Source organism: Helianthus annuus, chromosome 16 (genome assembly GCF_002127325.2).
Source record: "Helianthus annuus cultivar XRQ/B chromosome 16, HanXRQr2.0-SUNRISE, whole genome shotgun sequence".
NCBI classification, from domain to species: Eukaryota; Viridiplantae; Streptophyta; class Magnoliopsida; order Asterales; family Asteraceae; genus Helianthus; species Helianthus annuus.
The window spans coordinates 104,961,769-104,980,048 of NC_035448.2; positions in this window are offsets into that span (position 1 = coordinate 104,961,769).

Sequence of the window (18,280 nt, forward strand, 5' to 3'; positions counted from 1 at the left end):
GCGTAAGGATTTTCACTTCGAAGTAGGTGAAAAGGTATTACTTAAGGTGTCACCCTGGAAGGGGGTGATGCGTTTCGGCAAGAAAGGCAAACTGAGTCCGAGATACATAGGACCTTTTGAGGTCATTGAACGGGTCGGGTCAGTCGCCTATAAGTTGAACTTGCCTGAAGAGCTCAATGGAATTCACAATGTATTCCACATCTGCAATCTCAAAAAGTGCTTCGCCGATGAATCGTTGGTGATTCCACACACAGATGTGCATATAGATGAGAGCTTAAAATTTATAGAAAAACCTTTGTCGATTGAGGATCGACAGGTAAAGAAGCTTCGCAGAAAGCACGTACCGATTGTGAAAGTCAAATGGGATGCTCGTAGAGGTCCTGAATATACGTGGGAAGTCGAAGCTACAATGAAAGAAAAGTACCCCTATTTATTTGAGTAAATCTCGGGTCGAGATTTATTTTAAGGGGGTGAGGATGTAACACCTCGAAATTTTGTGTCCAATAATGTGTTAACACGTGTCATTTGTTTATACGTGGCATTGATATTAAATAAAGGACCAATTTTGACAAACCTTGAAAGTATATAAATTCGAGGGTTATAAATGTCAACAAGGGTAAATATACTGTATAGTAACCCTAAATAACGCTTGAACCTTCAAACGAATAAATCATAGATCGTACGGAAACGAAACGCGGAAGAAAGTGAGGGATTACGAGCTACAGGGGTTAACTGTGTCAACATGTTTAATATTACCTCTGAGTGACCCTTTAACGTTCCCAAGGCTTCGTAACAGTATTATACGCTCACTAGAATATACTGTATAAATTCCGCGAAGTTCCATCTTCAAACGAAAGAGTTATACTCAAATTCGTATGAGAAGGGTTAAAGGCGTCAACAGTGAAAGTTAAGGCTTTCCAAATAATTAATAAACTAACCGGGGACTTTATAACGCGGGTAAATAACACGAGGCCCCTATCGGTAAATAACCGAGGGCCAAACCGCAAAGTTACCCCTTCAAACCCGAAAGGTCAGGTAAATCATTACGAAAGATTTCGTTATTAATTACCGGATTCTGATAATCATTACAAAAGATTTTAAAAATCTGAAAAACAGACCTCTCGCGACCCGCGTGAAGGTTAGGCTTAAGTGTAGGCGGGCCGCGAGCCTCCTAAATTACACGCCTGATATTTGAACTTTAGGCGACCCGCGTTAAAGGAGCATGGAACTTCCATGCGGGTCGCGTAAAGTGCCCAGATGCAGAAACTTTGTAGTTTCTTGCCTTTTGAGCATTGTGAACGATCAAACCTCAATAAATGAGGCATGGGCACCCTACACTTGACCCATATCACTCAGGAGACATCTACCCATCATCATGATCAGTGTAGGTTGTTGTGTAGTGATCTAGAGAGCTTTCCTTGGCTGTAAATAGCCACATTATGTGCATAACATTCACACAACACAAAACACATTCATCTGATCATTCCAAGAGCTCTCTAGCATCCATCTCTGCTCTATAAGCAAGAACACACTTCTGTAAGTCGTTCACAACCATTTTAGTCATACATTTCCATAGTTTTAGCCTATAAACACAACCGTCGTAACTAACGGTTGTCATTACCATAACTTGCAAATGGTTCAGTCTTATGACGGATCAAAAGTAGTTTTGAGAAGGTAATTATGTGGGTAATAAACCTCTAAAAGGGTTCCCCCTGATCACCACTCTAACTATGTCAAATATCGAGTCAAACGTGCGGTTAAAAAGTCAACAGAAAGTTATTTTAGCGATTAATGCATAATCTGTAATGTATATGTTATGAAACCTGTTTTGACACTTATAAAATATGATATTAAGTATATAAACTTGTTTGCGCTCGTTTGAATCGACCATTTGCTATATTGAACCGGTTCGGAGCCGAATGTCGCAAAAGTTTGACTTTTGCTTTGACTTCAGTGCTGACCCGTTTTAGTGAGGTATAAATATACCTTAGGACTCTCTTAGGACCAGGTCACATGTTGGTATAAACCTCTGTGATCGGTTCATGAGTTATCCGAGTCTTTTGCGCATTTCCGTCATTCGCCTAAAAGTTGACCGTAACGGCCTTTTGAAATTAAAACGAGTATTTCGGACACGTGAACGGACCAGAACCTTGCTTATTAAATTATAAGCATGTCCGTAAAGTTTCACGTCAAGCCGAGGTCTAGAATGAGAGTTATGCTAAAAGGCGCATTTAAAGTAAACTTTAGTAATTAACGGCGCAATTAGCATAACACCTATCTAAACCAAGATTTCGTCACCAAAACTTTTACCCACTGTATTAAAATAATATTTTGGGAATTTTAAAGATTTTTAATAATTTTTACCTCGCTCATAACCTGCGGTTATGGCTACGGTTCGGTAAATACCGAATATGCCCTTTTTGGCCAAAACATGAGTTCTACAAGGTCTTTTGACCCGATTCCAGTTGCTACTGGTTTTAAATAATAAATAAAGTATTTTAAGCTTTATGAGCTGTTCGGGAAACTCAGATTTCCTGTAGAACTCGAAAATCCCTTTTAAAGTCTTTAAAATGACCGAAAAGCCCCTACGGGGCATAATATTAACTTAAACTCGTTACGGGCGTCACGGAAGGTATCCTACTGATACCACAACCCATTTAAGGCATATTGACTTAGGAAATAAGCGTACGACTCTCATGGTTAACCGTTTCGCCTATTGCGCACACGGTTCGGCTTATGAAACTAGTTTTCATAATTTAGCCGATACGGGTCAAATTATATTATTTGAACCCCAAAATCCAGAGTGTGAACCATAAACCCACTCGAAACAAGTCTCTGAACTTGTTGGGTCAGAATCACACTCCATTCTCGGTTTTCGCCTTTCACGCGATTAAACCCTATCTATATATATCAGAACCAACCGGTCTAGGCTACGGCCATTATAACGACCCGTTAGGATTCTAAGAGGTTAATTAAAACCTTCGTTCCAGATTAGGAGCCCCAGTAAAAGCTATCGGTGATTTAATCCAAAATAAGGAAATATACTTGCAAAGGTAAATACTTTAACTTATTTCCCCTATATGGGCTTGGGTTACGGTATATTAATACCGCTTGATTGAGCATTATATTCTTCCATCGCTTAGGTGGTTAATTAAATAATATGATCGGCTCATTTAAACAGTTTTGTTGCTTATAAGCCTTTGGGGGGTTTAATGACCGTTGTCCCGGATATCCTTGGCATCATTTTACGAAATGGCCACGACCATCGACATCCCGGTGTAGGCGTACACCCGGTATAAAGTGTCGACATTAAATTAAAAGACGTAGCCGTTGGTTTTTATACTACGGTTTTACGCAAACGTGGTGTGTCTATAAATCTTTAACCCGGCACGACCCGGGCTACTGAACGCATAAAAGAACATGTAAAACGTTCACAAGATTTTATTATAATTTTCCCAAGTTATAAAAGAGTTTGTGCCTTGTGCATTCAAATCAATTTTAATAAACATTTTCAAATGTGTCAGTTGAATGTATTTACCAGTGTAAACTGACGTATTTTCCCCAAAAAGATTAAATGCAGGTACTATACGAAATTGGCTGGTATTAGCTGCCTAAGCATCATGAATAGTCTCGCAAACTCGATGCCGTATCTGAATGAACAATATTTTATTATTTTGATCCGCTGTGGATATATTCAACTTCTGTAATACTTTTGATATTACAACCAGAGGTTGGGTTTATATATTTATCTTATGCTTCCGCTGTGCATTATATAATTGTGTGGTTTGACTATATTGTTGCCAACATCGTCACGGTAATCCCCCACCGGGCCCATCGGTGAGACACGTGGAAATCGGGGTGTGACATTCTGTGGCGGCATAGTGTATCCCTGACATTCAACATTTGCTGCTTCAATAATACGCTTTTCACTTGGAACAAAGACACGCCGTGTAGGACCTGAATATCCAACAAATATTCCTTCAAAGCTCTTTGAACCAAACTTTCCCTTAGGCTCTATCACCGTACAGGGTGACCCAAACGGTTCTAGATACTTCAAATTCGGCTTGCGTTTATTGATTAGCTCAAAACACGTCTTGTTGAACTTCTTCACAGTAAGAACTCTATTGAGAGTATAACATGCAGCAGAAACAGCTTCAGCCCAGAAATTTATTGGTAACTTAGAATCTGCAAGCATCGTTCTGGCTGTCTCTATTAGCGTCCGGTTCTTGCGTTCTGCAACTCCATTTTGCTGAGGAGTGTATGGAGCACTAAACTCATGCAGTATACCTCTTTCATCACAATATTCCTCCATCTTACTGTTTTTGAACTCAGTACCATTATCACTCCGAATTCTACAAATTGGTCTCTGGTACAAATTCTCAATTTTCTTAAACAATACCATCAAACTATCAAAGGTTTCGTCTTTTGTTTTCAAAAACATGACCCACGAAAATCTGGAGTAGTCATCAGTCACGACCAGACAGTAGGAATCACCTGTTATACTCTTGACGTTCACTGGACCAAACAAATCCATGTGAAGACGTTCCAATGGTCTTGAGACTGAATTAACTTGCTTTGTAGGGTGTGACTTTTTCTTCTGTTTGCCTTTGACACAACTTATGCACTCCCCTTCCAGATGAAAACCTTTAATATTCACTCCTGTCACTAGATCGTTATACACCAAGTGATTCATTTTTCTTAAATGAATATGCCCCATCTTTCGGTGCCATAACCTTGACTCTTTCTCCGTTGCTCTGGACACAAAACAATGAGCCTGACCCGTGGTTGTAGTAGCAACGCTCATGTCCAACACGTACAGATCGTTGACTCTTGGTGCCCTCATGATGATCCACTCTTCAGGTATCACAAATCCCGGTTTCAAGATCAAACATTCTTTGTCGGTGAAATGAGTAGTATACATCCTGTCACAGATCTGGGAGATACTCAGCAGGTTGTTCTCCAGCTCAGCGATGTAGTTAACTCTCTCAAACGTGATAATGCCATTTGACAATGTTCCTTCACCTATGATCCTTCCTCCTTGATTACCCGCAAAACCCACATAACCACCGTTAATGCTATTCACATCATACAGCGATGCGGTCTTCCCTGTCATATGCCTTGACGCTCCACTATCCATTATCCACCTGGATACAAGTTTTGGAAGATCCTGCACATAACAAATCATCATATAAAACAACTTCAAGAAAGATGCCGATTCCTGCTTCGCAATCCAGGAAGCTCCGGCAATTCAAACTGTTTAGTCAAACATTGAGTCCACCCAGGCCTCATCAGCCTTAGGTGCAACCTTGACTCTCGCAATTTGAATTTTGAAATTTTCAGCCTTAAGTGGCGGAAAATTTACATCATAATCAACAATAATTGGCTCTTCAGCCTTTTTCTCTTCAGAATTTGAAACTTTCTTCTCAACCTTTGATTCAATTTTTGGTTTCCACACCTGTTGAGTTTCTGCAACCCTTTTATAAAATTTATCATTTTGAGTTACCAATTTCTTTACGGGTTCAGTTTTTGCTTTTACGTTGTCGATTTTAACGTTTTTCTTCTCAACCACTTTCTTCTCAACATACATTGGTGCTTTACCCTTCACATCAACCTTCTTTTGTTGAACCTTCACAGCTTCAGTCCTAGGCTTCACATATGTACACTTTCGTGCAATATGACCAACTTGTTCACATCTAAAACAAGTACGAGTATCAGCTACCCGACTCGTGCCTTCAGACTGAGCCTGCGAAGCTCTCTTCTCAAAAAATTCTTTGTTCGATTTTGAAAAAATTTCTTTTTCTTCATCAACAAGTGAACTTGAACTGTTCACAAACTTTTTCTTTTCAACAAACTTCTTGTTTGGAACATTTCTTTTCTGAAATGGTTTACCCCCCTGATAACCACCTGACCAGTTGTTTCTATTGTTATTGTAAAAACGTGGTGGATAAACAGTTTTCTTGTTGTAAACCCTCTCTTTCTTTCGACTCAGATCGTTCACTGCTGACAACTCGACTTCAACAAGTTTGAAAACATTTGTCAATTTGTTCATATTAACATTCTCAATCGGAAACTCTGAATCCGAAAACAACTTATCCGAACCCATCATCTTGTACATGACAAGGTTTGATTCTTCATCTAAGTTGTTCTTGGACTTTTGTTTCGGAATGTATTTGTCTAGAAAACACCCATCCTCCTCAGAAGTGTCACCATCTGGTTTAAGCACTTTGTCTACCACACTTTTCACCACATCACTTTGGACACCCTCGTCATTGGAAGACGTGAACGTGACATCAATGTTTTCAGGAAGTGTAACATCACTCTCTTCCTCAAGTTCAACCAACCCAGATTCCTTTTTAGTGTAATTGTGCAAAATCGGCGGTGGAACTTTGTGAAACCCTACACCGGTACCATCTGAAAACACATCCTCGCCAGCTTTGTTTTTTCCTATAGGTTTAGGAACAATATGCTGCAACACAAAGCTTGCAGAGTTATAACTGTTAAGTTTCAACTGAATTCGCTCATTCTCTATTTCAGCTTCTTGAACTTTAAGTTTCAATTTAGCGATCTCATCCAGTTGTTTATTAATTGATTCTTCTTTTATTCTCACCACAGCTCGCAAATGTTCATTTTCTTTAAACGTTTTACCATTTCGTTCATCACTTTCTTTAACTGTGATTTTGAGCTTTTCAAATTTTTCAGAAATTTTACGGTTTTCAAGAATTAACTTTTCATTTTCAGTTTTAACCTTTTCATGATCAATTTTATCTTTTTCCATTTGAGAAGTTAACTCTTTGATTCGTTCAGTTGAAGCTCTTACAGTTTTGTCACGACCGAGTATTTGATCCTCAACACTGCTGACCTTAGCTGTCAGGTTTTTAATTTTCTCATTGTTGAGGTACGTGACAGTACTACAGAAATTGCATTCTTTTGTGCAATTTTTGCAGTCAATGTTTCCATCAATTTTCTTACCTGGCGCATTAGCTGACACATTTTGACTGACCTGATCCTTAGACTCAGAAACAGAATTAGGATCTACCTCAAGTGCTTTTGCGGCTAGCACTTTGTCAGCCATCTTTCCCAGATTTTCAGCTGTCAACTCCTGTGTAACATCGATCAAACTCGTATCAATCTTTTTCACTTCATTTATCTCTTCTTCTTTCTTTTCTTTCTCTTTTTCTTCTTCAATCATCTTTGATGTTGGTGTTCCCCCCCACTTGTGCTGTCAATATTCATCTTCTTCTTTATACTCCTTGATGATGGCCTCGATATCAAGCGTTTTGTCATCAATTGCAATGTTACCATACTTATCAAGGTAGCACTCTCTGTCTGGATCCCATCTATTCGCTCTTTTTGCCTCTAGATATACACCAGAAAGTCTGATAATCTTGTTTTCAGCAACCATCTTCCGGTATCTATACTTCTGTTCGTCTGTTCGATTATCTTTCCATGGAATAGGCTCATTCTTTGCCATAAAAGCATAACCAACAGCATCATCTTCCGATAAAACCTCTTTGCTCCAGTCGTAACCCTCATCATCATAAATCACAGCTAAAGCCCTCGATTTGTCTCTGTTCTCTTCCTGCTGCTTTAATCTGGGCGGCTCAGATTTATTCTGATGGTAGATTGCCTTCTTGTAGTAGTCATCTTGAAACGGATTCTTTGACTCATCAGCGTACGCATTTCTGCATTCTCGCTTGAAATGACCCTTCTGCTTACACTTAAAGCACGTCACCTTCGATTTATCAAACCCCAACTTTGTAGACGGACCACCAATCGTTTTTCTCCCAGTAATCTCCATGAAGCGTTGTGCACGTCGAACTGCACTTGCCATTGCCCAACGGATGTCGATCAGCTCCATTTCTTCGGGGTCTATCTGATCGTAGTCTTCTTTCGTCAGATTTGTATTTCCGATCTTTCCGGCCACCAAACCTTCATAGGACTCCAACACAGACGCCAGAAAAACCATTTGTTGCTTGGCCGACTCTTCATCAAAATTCTGTGCGTTCTTCAGATCTATCGCGATGTTGCACGAAAACTTTGCATCAGAACGTTTGTCAGAAGATGAAGATCCGCCATGATAACCACTGTGGCTTCCACTGTTTGAACTGCTTTGACTTTCTTTGTTTGCTGAAGAAACATTCTCAGCAGAAAATGCAGTTTTCGGAGAAGTAGCTTTCGGCATCAAGCTTTTCGGATAATAAAGATCCAAGTTTTGCTGATAGGATGAGTGATTGACTTTGTAAGTTTTCTTCAATTCAAGCTCATGACTTTCAAGTTTCTCAATCACCAAATCTAGAGTCAAATTTTCAGGAGAAATAGTGTTCTTCAACATTAATGCGTAATATCTCCAATCCACTTCATCTGGTAAGGAATCGAACAATTTGTCAACAAGTTCTTCCGGAGAATACTTAATCTCATGTCGTGCCAGTTCCAGCTTCAGATGACCGAACCTTTCAATCATTTTACAAACCGATTCATTTTTAAGACAGCCAAACATATCAAATTCTTTTTTAAGCAGTTTCATTTTATTTTTTATAATCTCTTTACTTCCAAGACACTTTGTTTCGAGCTTTTTCCACAGATCTTTAGCATTTGTGTAATCTATCAGCGAAATGATATCTTCTCGCACTGATTGAAACAATAATGCCACACACTTTTGCTCTGCCACAAAGGATTCAATTTCGTCAGCTGATGATAAAGTTTCTCCACTTTTGTCTTCATGAACATATGCAGTTTTCAAACTCTTCCAACTTGCATATGTGAAAGCCTTCAACCAATCCTCAAATTTTCTCGACCAACGGCTATATTCCTCGATTGCCATAAGCTTCGGAGGTTTGTTGAATGTACCGAATGCACTCTCAGATTCCCAAGTTTCCTTCTTTTTCTCCTTTGATTGATTCTCGTTCATATTGTTCGATGTCGTATCGTTGTTTCCCGAACTACCCGTGAATGCATACATATCGCTGAACGGATTCATGAAAATATCATCCATTTTGAACGTACCTACAAAATCAAACAACACTTAGACAAATTTTCGAGATTTTTGAAAAACAGAACCACAAAAGCGGATCAATCTTGTATAAGTGACAAAAAGGCAAACTGATTAGGTTCAAATAAGCGAACCCAAGATACAGACTACAGTACAAGCGAACCAAACAATATCAAATATGGTCTCTCGAGCGGACCACAAAATGTCAGAAAAGCGGTCCAACTATGTCCGAATACGCGGACCAAATAAGCGAGTCAACAGTTCGAGCGATCCAGGCTATGATCGTTCGAGCGAGTCAAGAATGTCCGAATGAGCGATCCAAAGTATGATCGTTCGAGCGGTCCAGGTAATGTCCGTTCGAGCGATCCAAAAAGTAATATTGTCTGAAAAAGCGATCCAAACAGATTTTTCGAGCGATCCTAGCACTAAATTTTGAGCGATCCAAACAGATTATGTCCAGATAAGCGATCCTGAATGTTCGAAAACGCGATCCATAGTTTTTAGCCTGTTTTACCTATTTTTAATCCGAATTTCAATCTGAAACTTTCTAGGGTTTATTATTAGTGTGTTTTATACAATATACTCAAATTTCAGACAATTTTGACCGTTGGAACCACTAGAAACTGAAAAAGTATGAGAGAAAGTGAGTAGAAAAGAGAGATTTCTGCAGATCTATGCTGTAGTAGTATGAACTCCTCGTCCTGAGCTCTGATACCACTTGTTGGACCGTTCTTTGACCCTGAAAAGTCAGTCAGAGTAGCTCATCTTCATGTATGAAGGCGGAATCAACATATATGAAGTTACAACAGCATATCCTTTCAATTCCTATCTTTTTATTGCTTTCTGAAGAAATTTTGACAGAGTTTTGGCTCCCAAGCACACACATACATCGTTACAAATGATGAATCGCTCAGCCTATATATAGTGATCCTGGGTCGCTTATGAGACATGCCAAATAAGCGATCCAGATCCCTTACCCTATAAGCGATCCACATACTGACAAATAAGCGGTCCAAGATGTCATATGAGCGGTCCACATCATTACAATGACACATAAGCGATCCTAAACCTATTTCACACAATATTTACATTTTGACCCCCTATTGACCAATATTGACTTCAGACTTTTTGTAGACGCAGTCAACAGACATTCCGTGCATCAACAATTTATACTCAAAATTCAGCATTGTATGGTCTTAACAAATCTATAAAATAATGCTAACTATCCTAAACAATCTCAAAGGTATCAAACAATCATTCAAAGTATTCTTCCGGTATTGTCGCGCATCTTTCATACGTTGTCCGTTATCGAACCAAAGACCATACGAATGATATTTTTAGCACCTGAAAGCAATAACTACTAGCCTAATGAGCTAATTAAGGTCATGTAGCATCCTAATATGCCGTTACAACCTAATTAACATAGTTTAGCGTAATGACGAAAATATCTTACAAATTAGTGATTTTTGTCACATGTGAATTAATAAAAAATATAAAAACCATCCAAGCCACCCCCCCCCCAATCATGTGAACCGTTTGGAGTGGGTCCCAAACCCACCCCCATGTTGTGATTTTTATGATATATAAGTATGGTGCATAAGGATTTGCTTTGGCTAAGAAGATCCTACAAAATTATAACATAACACCACACTTTCTTCTTATTCTTATCTTCATCAAATATCACCACCATAACATCACCATAAACCACCACATTTCTACCTTTAAAACCTTATTTTTATGATGATCAAAGGAGGTTCACGCATGGAAAAGCTTTAGGAAGTTGTTCTTGGTGCTTGGAAGCTTTATATTATCATCATCATATTCTACTAAGCTCTTCCCTAGCATAAGTGCTAATGGTGAGTCTTCAAGTTTACATTTTCAAGCTTCTTATTATTTATAGTTTATAAAAGTACATCTTGATCATCTTGAACTCCATGAAAATCAAAGTTAAAAAACCCTAAAACTAAACTAATAAACTTACATAATGGTGTGTTATGTGTTGATTATTATGATTAGTGTAAGTATGTTGTTTAGACATGATGATCTTGTATAAATGTGTTTAAAAAGGTGATCTAAACATATATGTGTTTAGATCTAAACAAGATCGTCATACTTCATGAACTTGGAAATATATATATTCAAAAGGGTTTCTTGAAAAGTTAAATTAAAAAAAAACCTAGAGTTTATATATTATTGTTTTTGGTTCTTAAAAAGTATTTTTTTAAAGATATAACATGAAGAATTTTATAAATATGTTTATATGTAAAATAGGGAAGTAGAAATACAAACATAAAAATGTGGGTTTTACTAAAAAGATGACTTTAAAAAGTATGTATACACGTTCATGAGACATGAAGTGTTTATGATCAAGATACATAAATTTTGATCATAAAGAAATATGTGGGATACTTGATTTGAGTTTGATGGCAAATTTGAGTTTGAAAAGTGGTTTTAAATACGTTTTAAAAAGGTGGGAAAACGGCATAATTTAGGGGAAACTATGGCGAAATTTTTTAAAATTATGATCGTGATTAAGTGGGGATTATAATGGTTAATCATACTTAAGGATCTTAATCATGACTAGACAAACTTTTTGGTAAAAAGTTTAAGTGTTAAACTCCTAAGAATCTTCCTAAATACTTATGGTAATTTTTATAACTTAAAAATGGAAACTTATATATATATATATATATATATATATATATATATATATATATATATATATAGGGTTTCCTATCTAGCCCTACCCTATATATATATATATATAGAATTGCGCTAAAATAAGAACCACCTCGAGTTGTAAGAACCGCGAGAACTTTTTGATCCAGACCGAGGTGGACCAAATTTTTTTCATAAACGTAGATGCATGTATTATAAACACATTTGTAAAAAAAATTCAAAAAAAATGTCGTGTGTGTAGTTTTGAGCACCACAAGTTTGTGTTTACGGTACCCGTAAATTTTCCGGTTAGATTTACGGTACCCGTAAACACAAACTTGTGGTGCTCAAAAACTACACACACGACATTTTTTTTTTGAATTTTTTTTACAAATGTGTTTATAATACACGCAACTACGTTTTTGAAAAAAAAAATTTGGTCCACCTCGCCCCGCACGGTGTAGTTCTCACGGTTCTTACAACTCGAGGTGGTTCTCATTTTAGCGGTCCCCTATATATATATATATATAGGAAAATATATATATACTTAGAAAATTCATGAAGGTGTATATGATATGTGCTAAGTGTATGTATTTAGATGGTAGGATGATCTAAATAATACACCAATTCATACCATGAAAATACTTGTATGAAAACTATTATAAAATGCTACATAAATACATATACACTAATATCCTCAAAATACTAAGGAAATGCTAAGACATCGGATATATATAAACCTTACTTATGATATATCCTTAAACGAATAAACGGACGAGCGGGCAATTCGGACTGCGGATGGGCTTATAAAAATATATTCCTAAGAAATAATATATTTCCACCGACACATAAGACATATAAATTATTCGGTAAATAAAGGAACATATAACGTTCACCGACGACAAACAAGCATATCGCCATCACGGTGAGCTACTACGACACTTGGGTGATTTTCGACACGAAAATATATATATTAAACGACTACGACGACACGTCTAAAAATAATGTATTTTTAGGCACTTAACGAATATATATATATATATATATATATATATATTTACGATAACAAAATCCTAGAAGTTAGAATGTATAAAAATTTGCTAAGTGATTTATATAAGTATATGCACATACCTAAAATCCACACTTAGTAAATAATACAAGAATGCAAGAACATAAATATTATGGACTCGTATAATTATTTTGGGAAAGGCCCAACAACATAAATACATGGGCAAGGCCCAATAACATAAAAGACATGGGCAAGGCCCAATAACATAAAAGACATAGGCAACGCCCAATAACATAAAGACATGGGCAAGACCCAATAACATAAAGACATGGGCTAGGCCCAATAACATAAAGACATAGGCAAGGCCCAATAACATAAAGACATGAGCAAGGCCCAATAACATAAAGACACGGGCTAGGCCCAATAACATAAAAGACATGGGCAAGGCCCAATGACATAAAAGACATGGGCAAGACCCAATAACATAATGACATGGGTTAGGCCCAATGACACGCGTGCAAGGCACGAGGACATGTGAAGGGCGAGGCTCGTTCATACACGATTTAATAAACACCAAATGTATATATATTCAAATGTGAAATATATATATATATATATATATATATATAACGATCGAACAAACAAACTACCAACACTATAATAACACAAGGTTGTTCTAAATATGACAAGTAAATACATAACAAGAATTCAAGATGAACAACTTGTACGAGGTCCAACAAGGCAACAAGACCTAAGTGTCTAATAAAGTTAGTACACATGTAGGTTACACACGTGTACGGACGCTCGAGTTTCAATAGTACGACTTATGGAACGCAAACCTGTGAGTTCATGTCCCCCTTTTCTTTTAAACATTTTCGGTTTTATAACCCTCGGGGGGGGGGGAATACATGTCATAACAAACAATATGTTAGCTATGGGGTTAGATGATAACACGATCAATGTGCGTAAGTAGGATGATGACAATAGTAACCTTTAATCACTTAGAGGCCAAGGTGCAAAAGGGATAGATCTATCGAGCTTGAGGCGCACTCCACTCCTGGTTGGTATACCCTTATGAGTGCTTTTGTGATCCCAATGATGTCAAAGTTATCTCGGTTTGGTTACTTACTTACTTACTTATGGCACATATGTTAGGGTGCTAGCTACACACTGATAGATCCTTAAACTCCATGAATACTAATAACATACTGAGGTTTCATTACTGGATTACAAACATGACATTTCATACGAAAACAATAACTACATGAACTCGCCAACTTTTGTTAACTTTTAAAATTACATGTATTTCAGGACACAAGACTTGAGCCGGTGATAGACCACGGAAATGGGAATGACATGACAACGAATGCCTTTTAGAGGATTCGACTTTTATATCCCAACCTTATATGGGTATATAGGGGATAAAACCTCAACACGCTTTTATGACCAAAACAATCTTTAATTCGAAGTGTAATGCAACTTAATAACTATATTTTGGATAACATTGTGAACTTGTTTGGAACTTGGAATCCCCTTTTGGGAACTTGTAAACTTTTGTTGCAAATCAATACATATGGCATCGTTGTTGACTTATATTTGTTTACACGATTGGATTCAATGATTACCTTTCATAAGTCACACGCAATACGTTTCCGCTACTAGCAGGGTGTGACAGATTGGTATCAGAGCTCCGATTGTAGTGAACCGGGGAAAATTTTTTACTAAGTTTGGTCTACAATCACTAAGGGCTCTCACATGAAAACAAAGTTTATAACGTCACAAAAATAATTTCAAAAATATGACCAAAATGACAAAACGTTTTCATAGTGTCACGATAACACAAGGATCTATCACACGAGCTCAGCCATAAGTAATGAACAAGAACATAACATGCTTAGTCTATGAGAAATATACACATTGCATTATTAGACTATGTGTCATGGACACATTACATTAACAGATTATGTGCTGTAGGCACATTACATTATCCGCCCGCGGATTATAAACAATCACAGGTTCAGCTTATACTTGATAGAAATCCTGGTTAGATGGGATTATATGTGATTATATATATAATTTATTTACATATATGTTGTACGGAATATTTTTCCGAGAACGAAATACCTTCGACTTCGAATTCTATTATTATTCTTGACTCGCACGATAAGAATATCGACCTCGCGTCTATTGAGGAGCTTATGGCGGACGTGATCCTTAAGGGAGACCCTAAGCTTGATTTCCGTAGAAAATGGCTACTTTTTCCCTCAAATGTGAAGGTGCCTTACTACGGTAGGGACGACGAGGCAGAGGTGGTAGCCTTGGACAACAACTCTATTAGTGGGACGAGGTCCCTGTGGCTCATACTAATCGTGATTGATGACACTCTCGTCTAGAAAGGAAAATGAAGTACTCATCTTAAAGGTGCCCCTCCAGTTGTTATTGTTCCGGATTCTCTCTACTTCTATTTCGTCTAACATTGTGCCCTTTCACGAATAATGACAATGAGCGTTAGCACGTGGACCATCACGAATGTCCCTCATATGTTGAAGGTATATAGACAATAGTGTCCTCTCTCTGACTGATCATCTGCTTTGAACGAGAGAACGCTAGGGTGACCATGCAAGACAATTTATTATTACAGGGGCCCACGTAATAACAACTTGTAGTGCATGGGGAATCCTGGTGGGCTCTGCGGGTCAAGCTAGTGATCACTATCTATTCGAAATTCTTAAGTTGTTCAAGTTTCTATCTAGTAGAACACTAACCGGGGTGGTTACTATAACACCCTACGATACAGGAAGACCACACGTATTTGTTCGTACTTAACATTCGATCTGTATCACGAATTAGTTGTGACTAGTCATCTAAACAAACAAAATTGGTTAGCAACCAAGGGAGGATTTATCCTCAACATTCTAGGATTCTTGTTCATGGGTTGATTTCTTGGTGTTGGTGGCACCTTATCTTAGTTATTGGAAATGGTTACATTAAACTCCGTCGTTTGACATTTGTCTTATTCTAAGGGATGATATGGCATGAGCCATGCTGCAACTCCTCCATTGCAATTTATTCGACATCTATGGAAATTATAACAATTTTTTTGGAGCTCGTGGAGCTCAAAGGATATCAACATATTCGTCACACGGGTTAGTGCGGCGAAGGATTTTCCTACTTTGGACGATCGAGGTCCATGAGGTAGGGAATACATGCTGTAAGGATAGAGACAACTGTTTGGTTTCCCCTCCTCAACGAATTATTTATTTTTCCACTTAGACATATGGCCAATACACGCAAGAAGTACTACACATTTAGGATTGCGGTTATTCATGTTATCATTGTTTCAAACATGTATGAACAATGCGATCTTGAGGTTTCCATGACCAATTACATTCTTAATTCTTAGGCGCTGGTAGGCTATACCTGTCCAATTACAAGTCTAGATCCTTTGATACTATGTATCAAAAATAACATGGCGCCGAAAAGAAAATACGCCCAAAAGGGTCAGTTAATCAACACCCTATTATTAAAGTCGAAAATACGCCCAACGTGAGGTAGCGGAAATTGCACAACATGAGGTTGTTGAGTCGACACTAGTGACGCTACTGATGGTACCGGTAGTTCAAGTGGTTCAAATCCCGATGGGACGAGAACGAGTGGCAATGTCACACTTGGAGATGCAATCACACTAGGTTCTAGTTCTAAGGCTTTCCCGGACTCTAAGCCGCGGGACCTCATTGGTACGGGAGGTGCAGTAGGTTCTGTCCGCTAAATAAAGACAATGGTCAGTTAGCCGTGCTAGTAAATGTATTCCTAAGTAAACGATTTGGTAAACGAATAGTCTCCTGCTGAATGCAACATTAACTTGGTGGAATATTCAAGCATAAACTTTAGGGAATGATACAATGAAGAGGTTCTCATGGAAAGAACTTATGATCTCTAGTTTATTTAAAAAAACAATTATCCTTATATCCTTATATTAAAAACCAACGAAATGAACAGTAATAAATAATAAATATTAAAAAGAGAAATGAATTAACAGTAATAAAAATAGAAATGAATTAATAGTATTGGGTACCGGTACCGGTATCAAATTTACCAAACTGAGTGTATTTTTGGTATCCGTTCGGCACCGGTATTCATCGGGTTTTACACTCAAATACCGGTGCCGTACCGGTACCGACCGTATCAAGCCGTACTGTACCAGGTATATTCAGTACCGGTACCCACTTTTGGGGATTTCGGTAACGGTATTTTCGGTACCGGTTGGTACCGAGCTCATCAAATCCTGTAGCAACGTAGCAATGCAAGTAATTGCACAGTTTAGATTACTTTTCATACACACACTAAATAAACTGTGTTTCGTTTGAATGAGGTTTTATATACACAACAACTTATTTTGCTTTATTTTTTGTCTTTTTGCGTAATGAATGAATTGTAGCATGTAAAATAAACTTGGATATTTAGATTATTGATGAGCAAATCGTATCAAATCCTGTAATCAAACCGGTATCGTATCGGTACCAAATTTACTATACCAAATCATTTTCGGTACCAATTTGGTACCCACCTTTTGGCATTTTCAGAATCGTTACTTTCGGTTCGACACCTGTCTAGCACCATACCTATATCTATTGATTTTTACCTTCAAATACCATACCGTATTGTACCGAGCATTTTCGGTGCCAGTACCTAATTTCGATGATTTTCCGGATCGGTACTTTCGGTGCCGTTACCGATACCGAGCTCATCCATATTTCAACGTGTTAGCACCATAATAACTGAACTGAAAACAAACGAATTTCCAACGTGTAGGACGTGTGGGTCCTATTATTATTATATATTAGGTTATTTAAAATCGCTTTTTTTTGGACGGATTGACTATCCTTTTCACGACATTTTTATTTATGTTTTAATATTCGGTATCTGTTTGCCGTGACTGACACGCGTTTTGCAGTCATTGGGTCCCCGCCGCAATGCGCGGGCGGAAATTTAACTAGTTTTATTAAGTTTTAAAAAAAACATTACAATATTTAATAAAACATTACAATTAAAAAAACATTACAACATTTAATAAAAACATTACAATTAATCTTCGTATTCATCGTCGTTGTCTCATTCTTCCTCTTCGTTTTCTCCGTCATCCAAACCTCCGTCTTTAAAGCTCCCAACTTCGAATTCTTCTATTTCTTCTTCCTTGGAGTCTTGTTCGACGTCGCCATCGTGTTGAATTGGGCGAATCACCCAAGCATGCTTGACCAAATCCGCCTTTAACGCGTTATGTATTTCGTTAGAATGCAATAGTTGACCATTTAAGATTCTCTCTTCCATTATTGCTTGCGTTCCTTCAACAACATCTTTTGGAAAATAGTATTGGCATATTGCTTTTCCATCGTCTTCTATAATCATATTATGCATTATGATGCAAACGTACATGACCATTCTAATTTTTTCTTTATTCCACATACCACAAGAATTTCTAATAAAATGTCATCATTGTTGAAGAACCCCAAACACCTCTTGATGTCCTTTCGTGAAGATTCTTGTAGTTTTTTTGAATATTGTCTTTTCACATCGAGCGTTTCAGAAAACGTTTTCACAATATTTGAATACTCCGAGGATATACC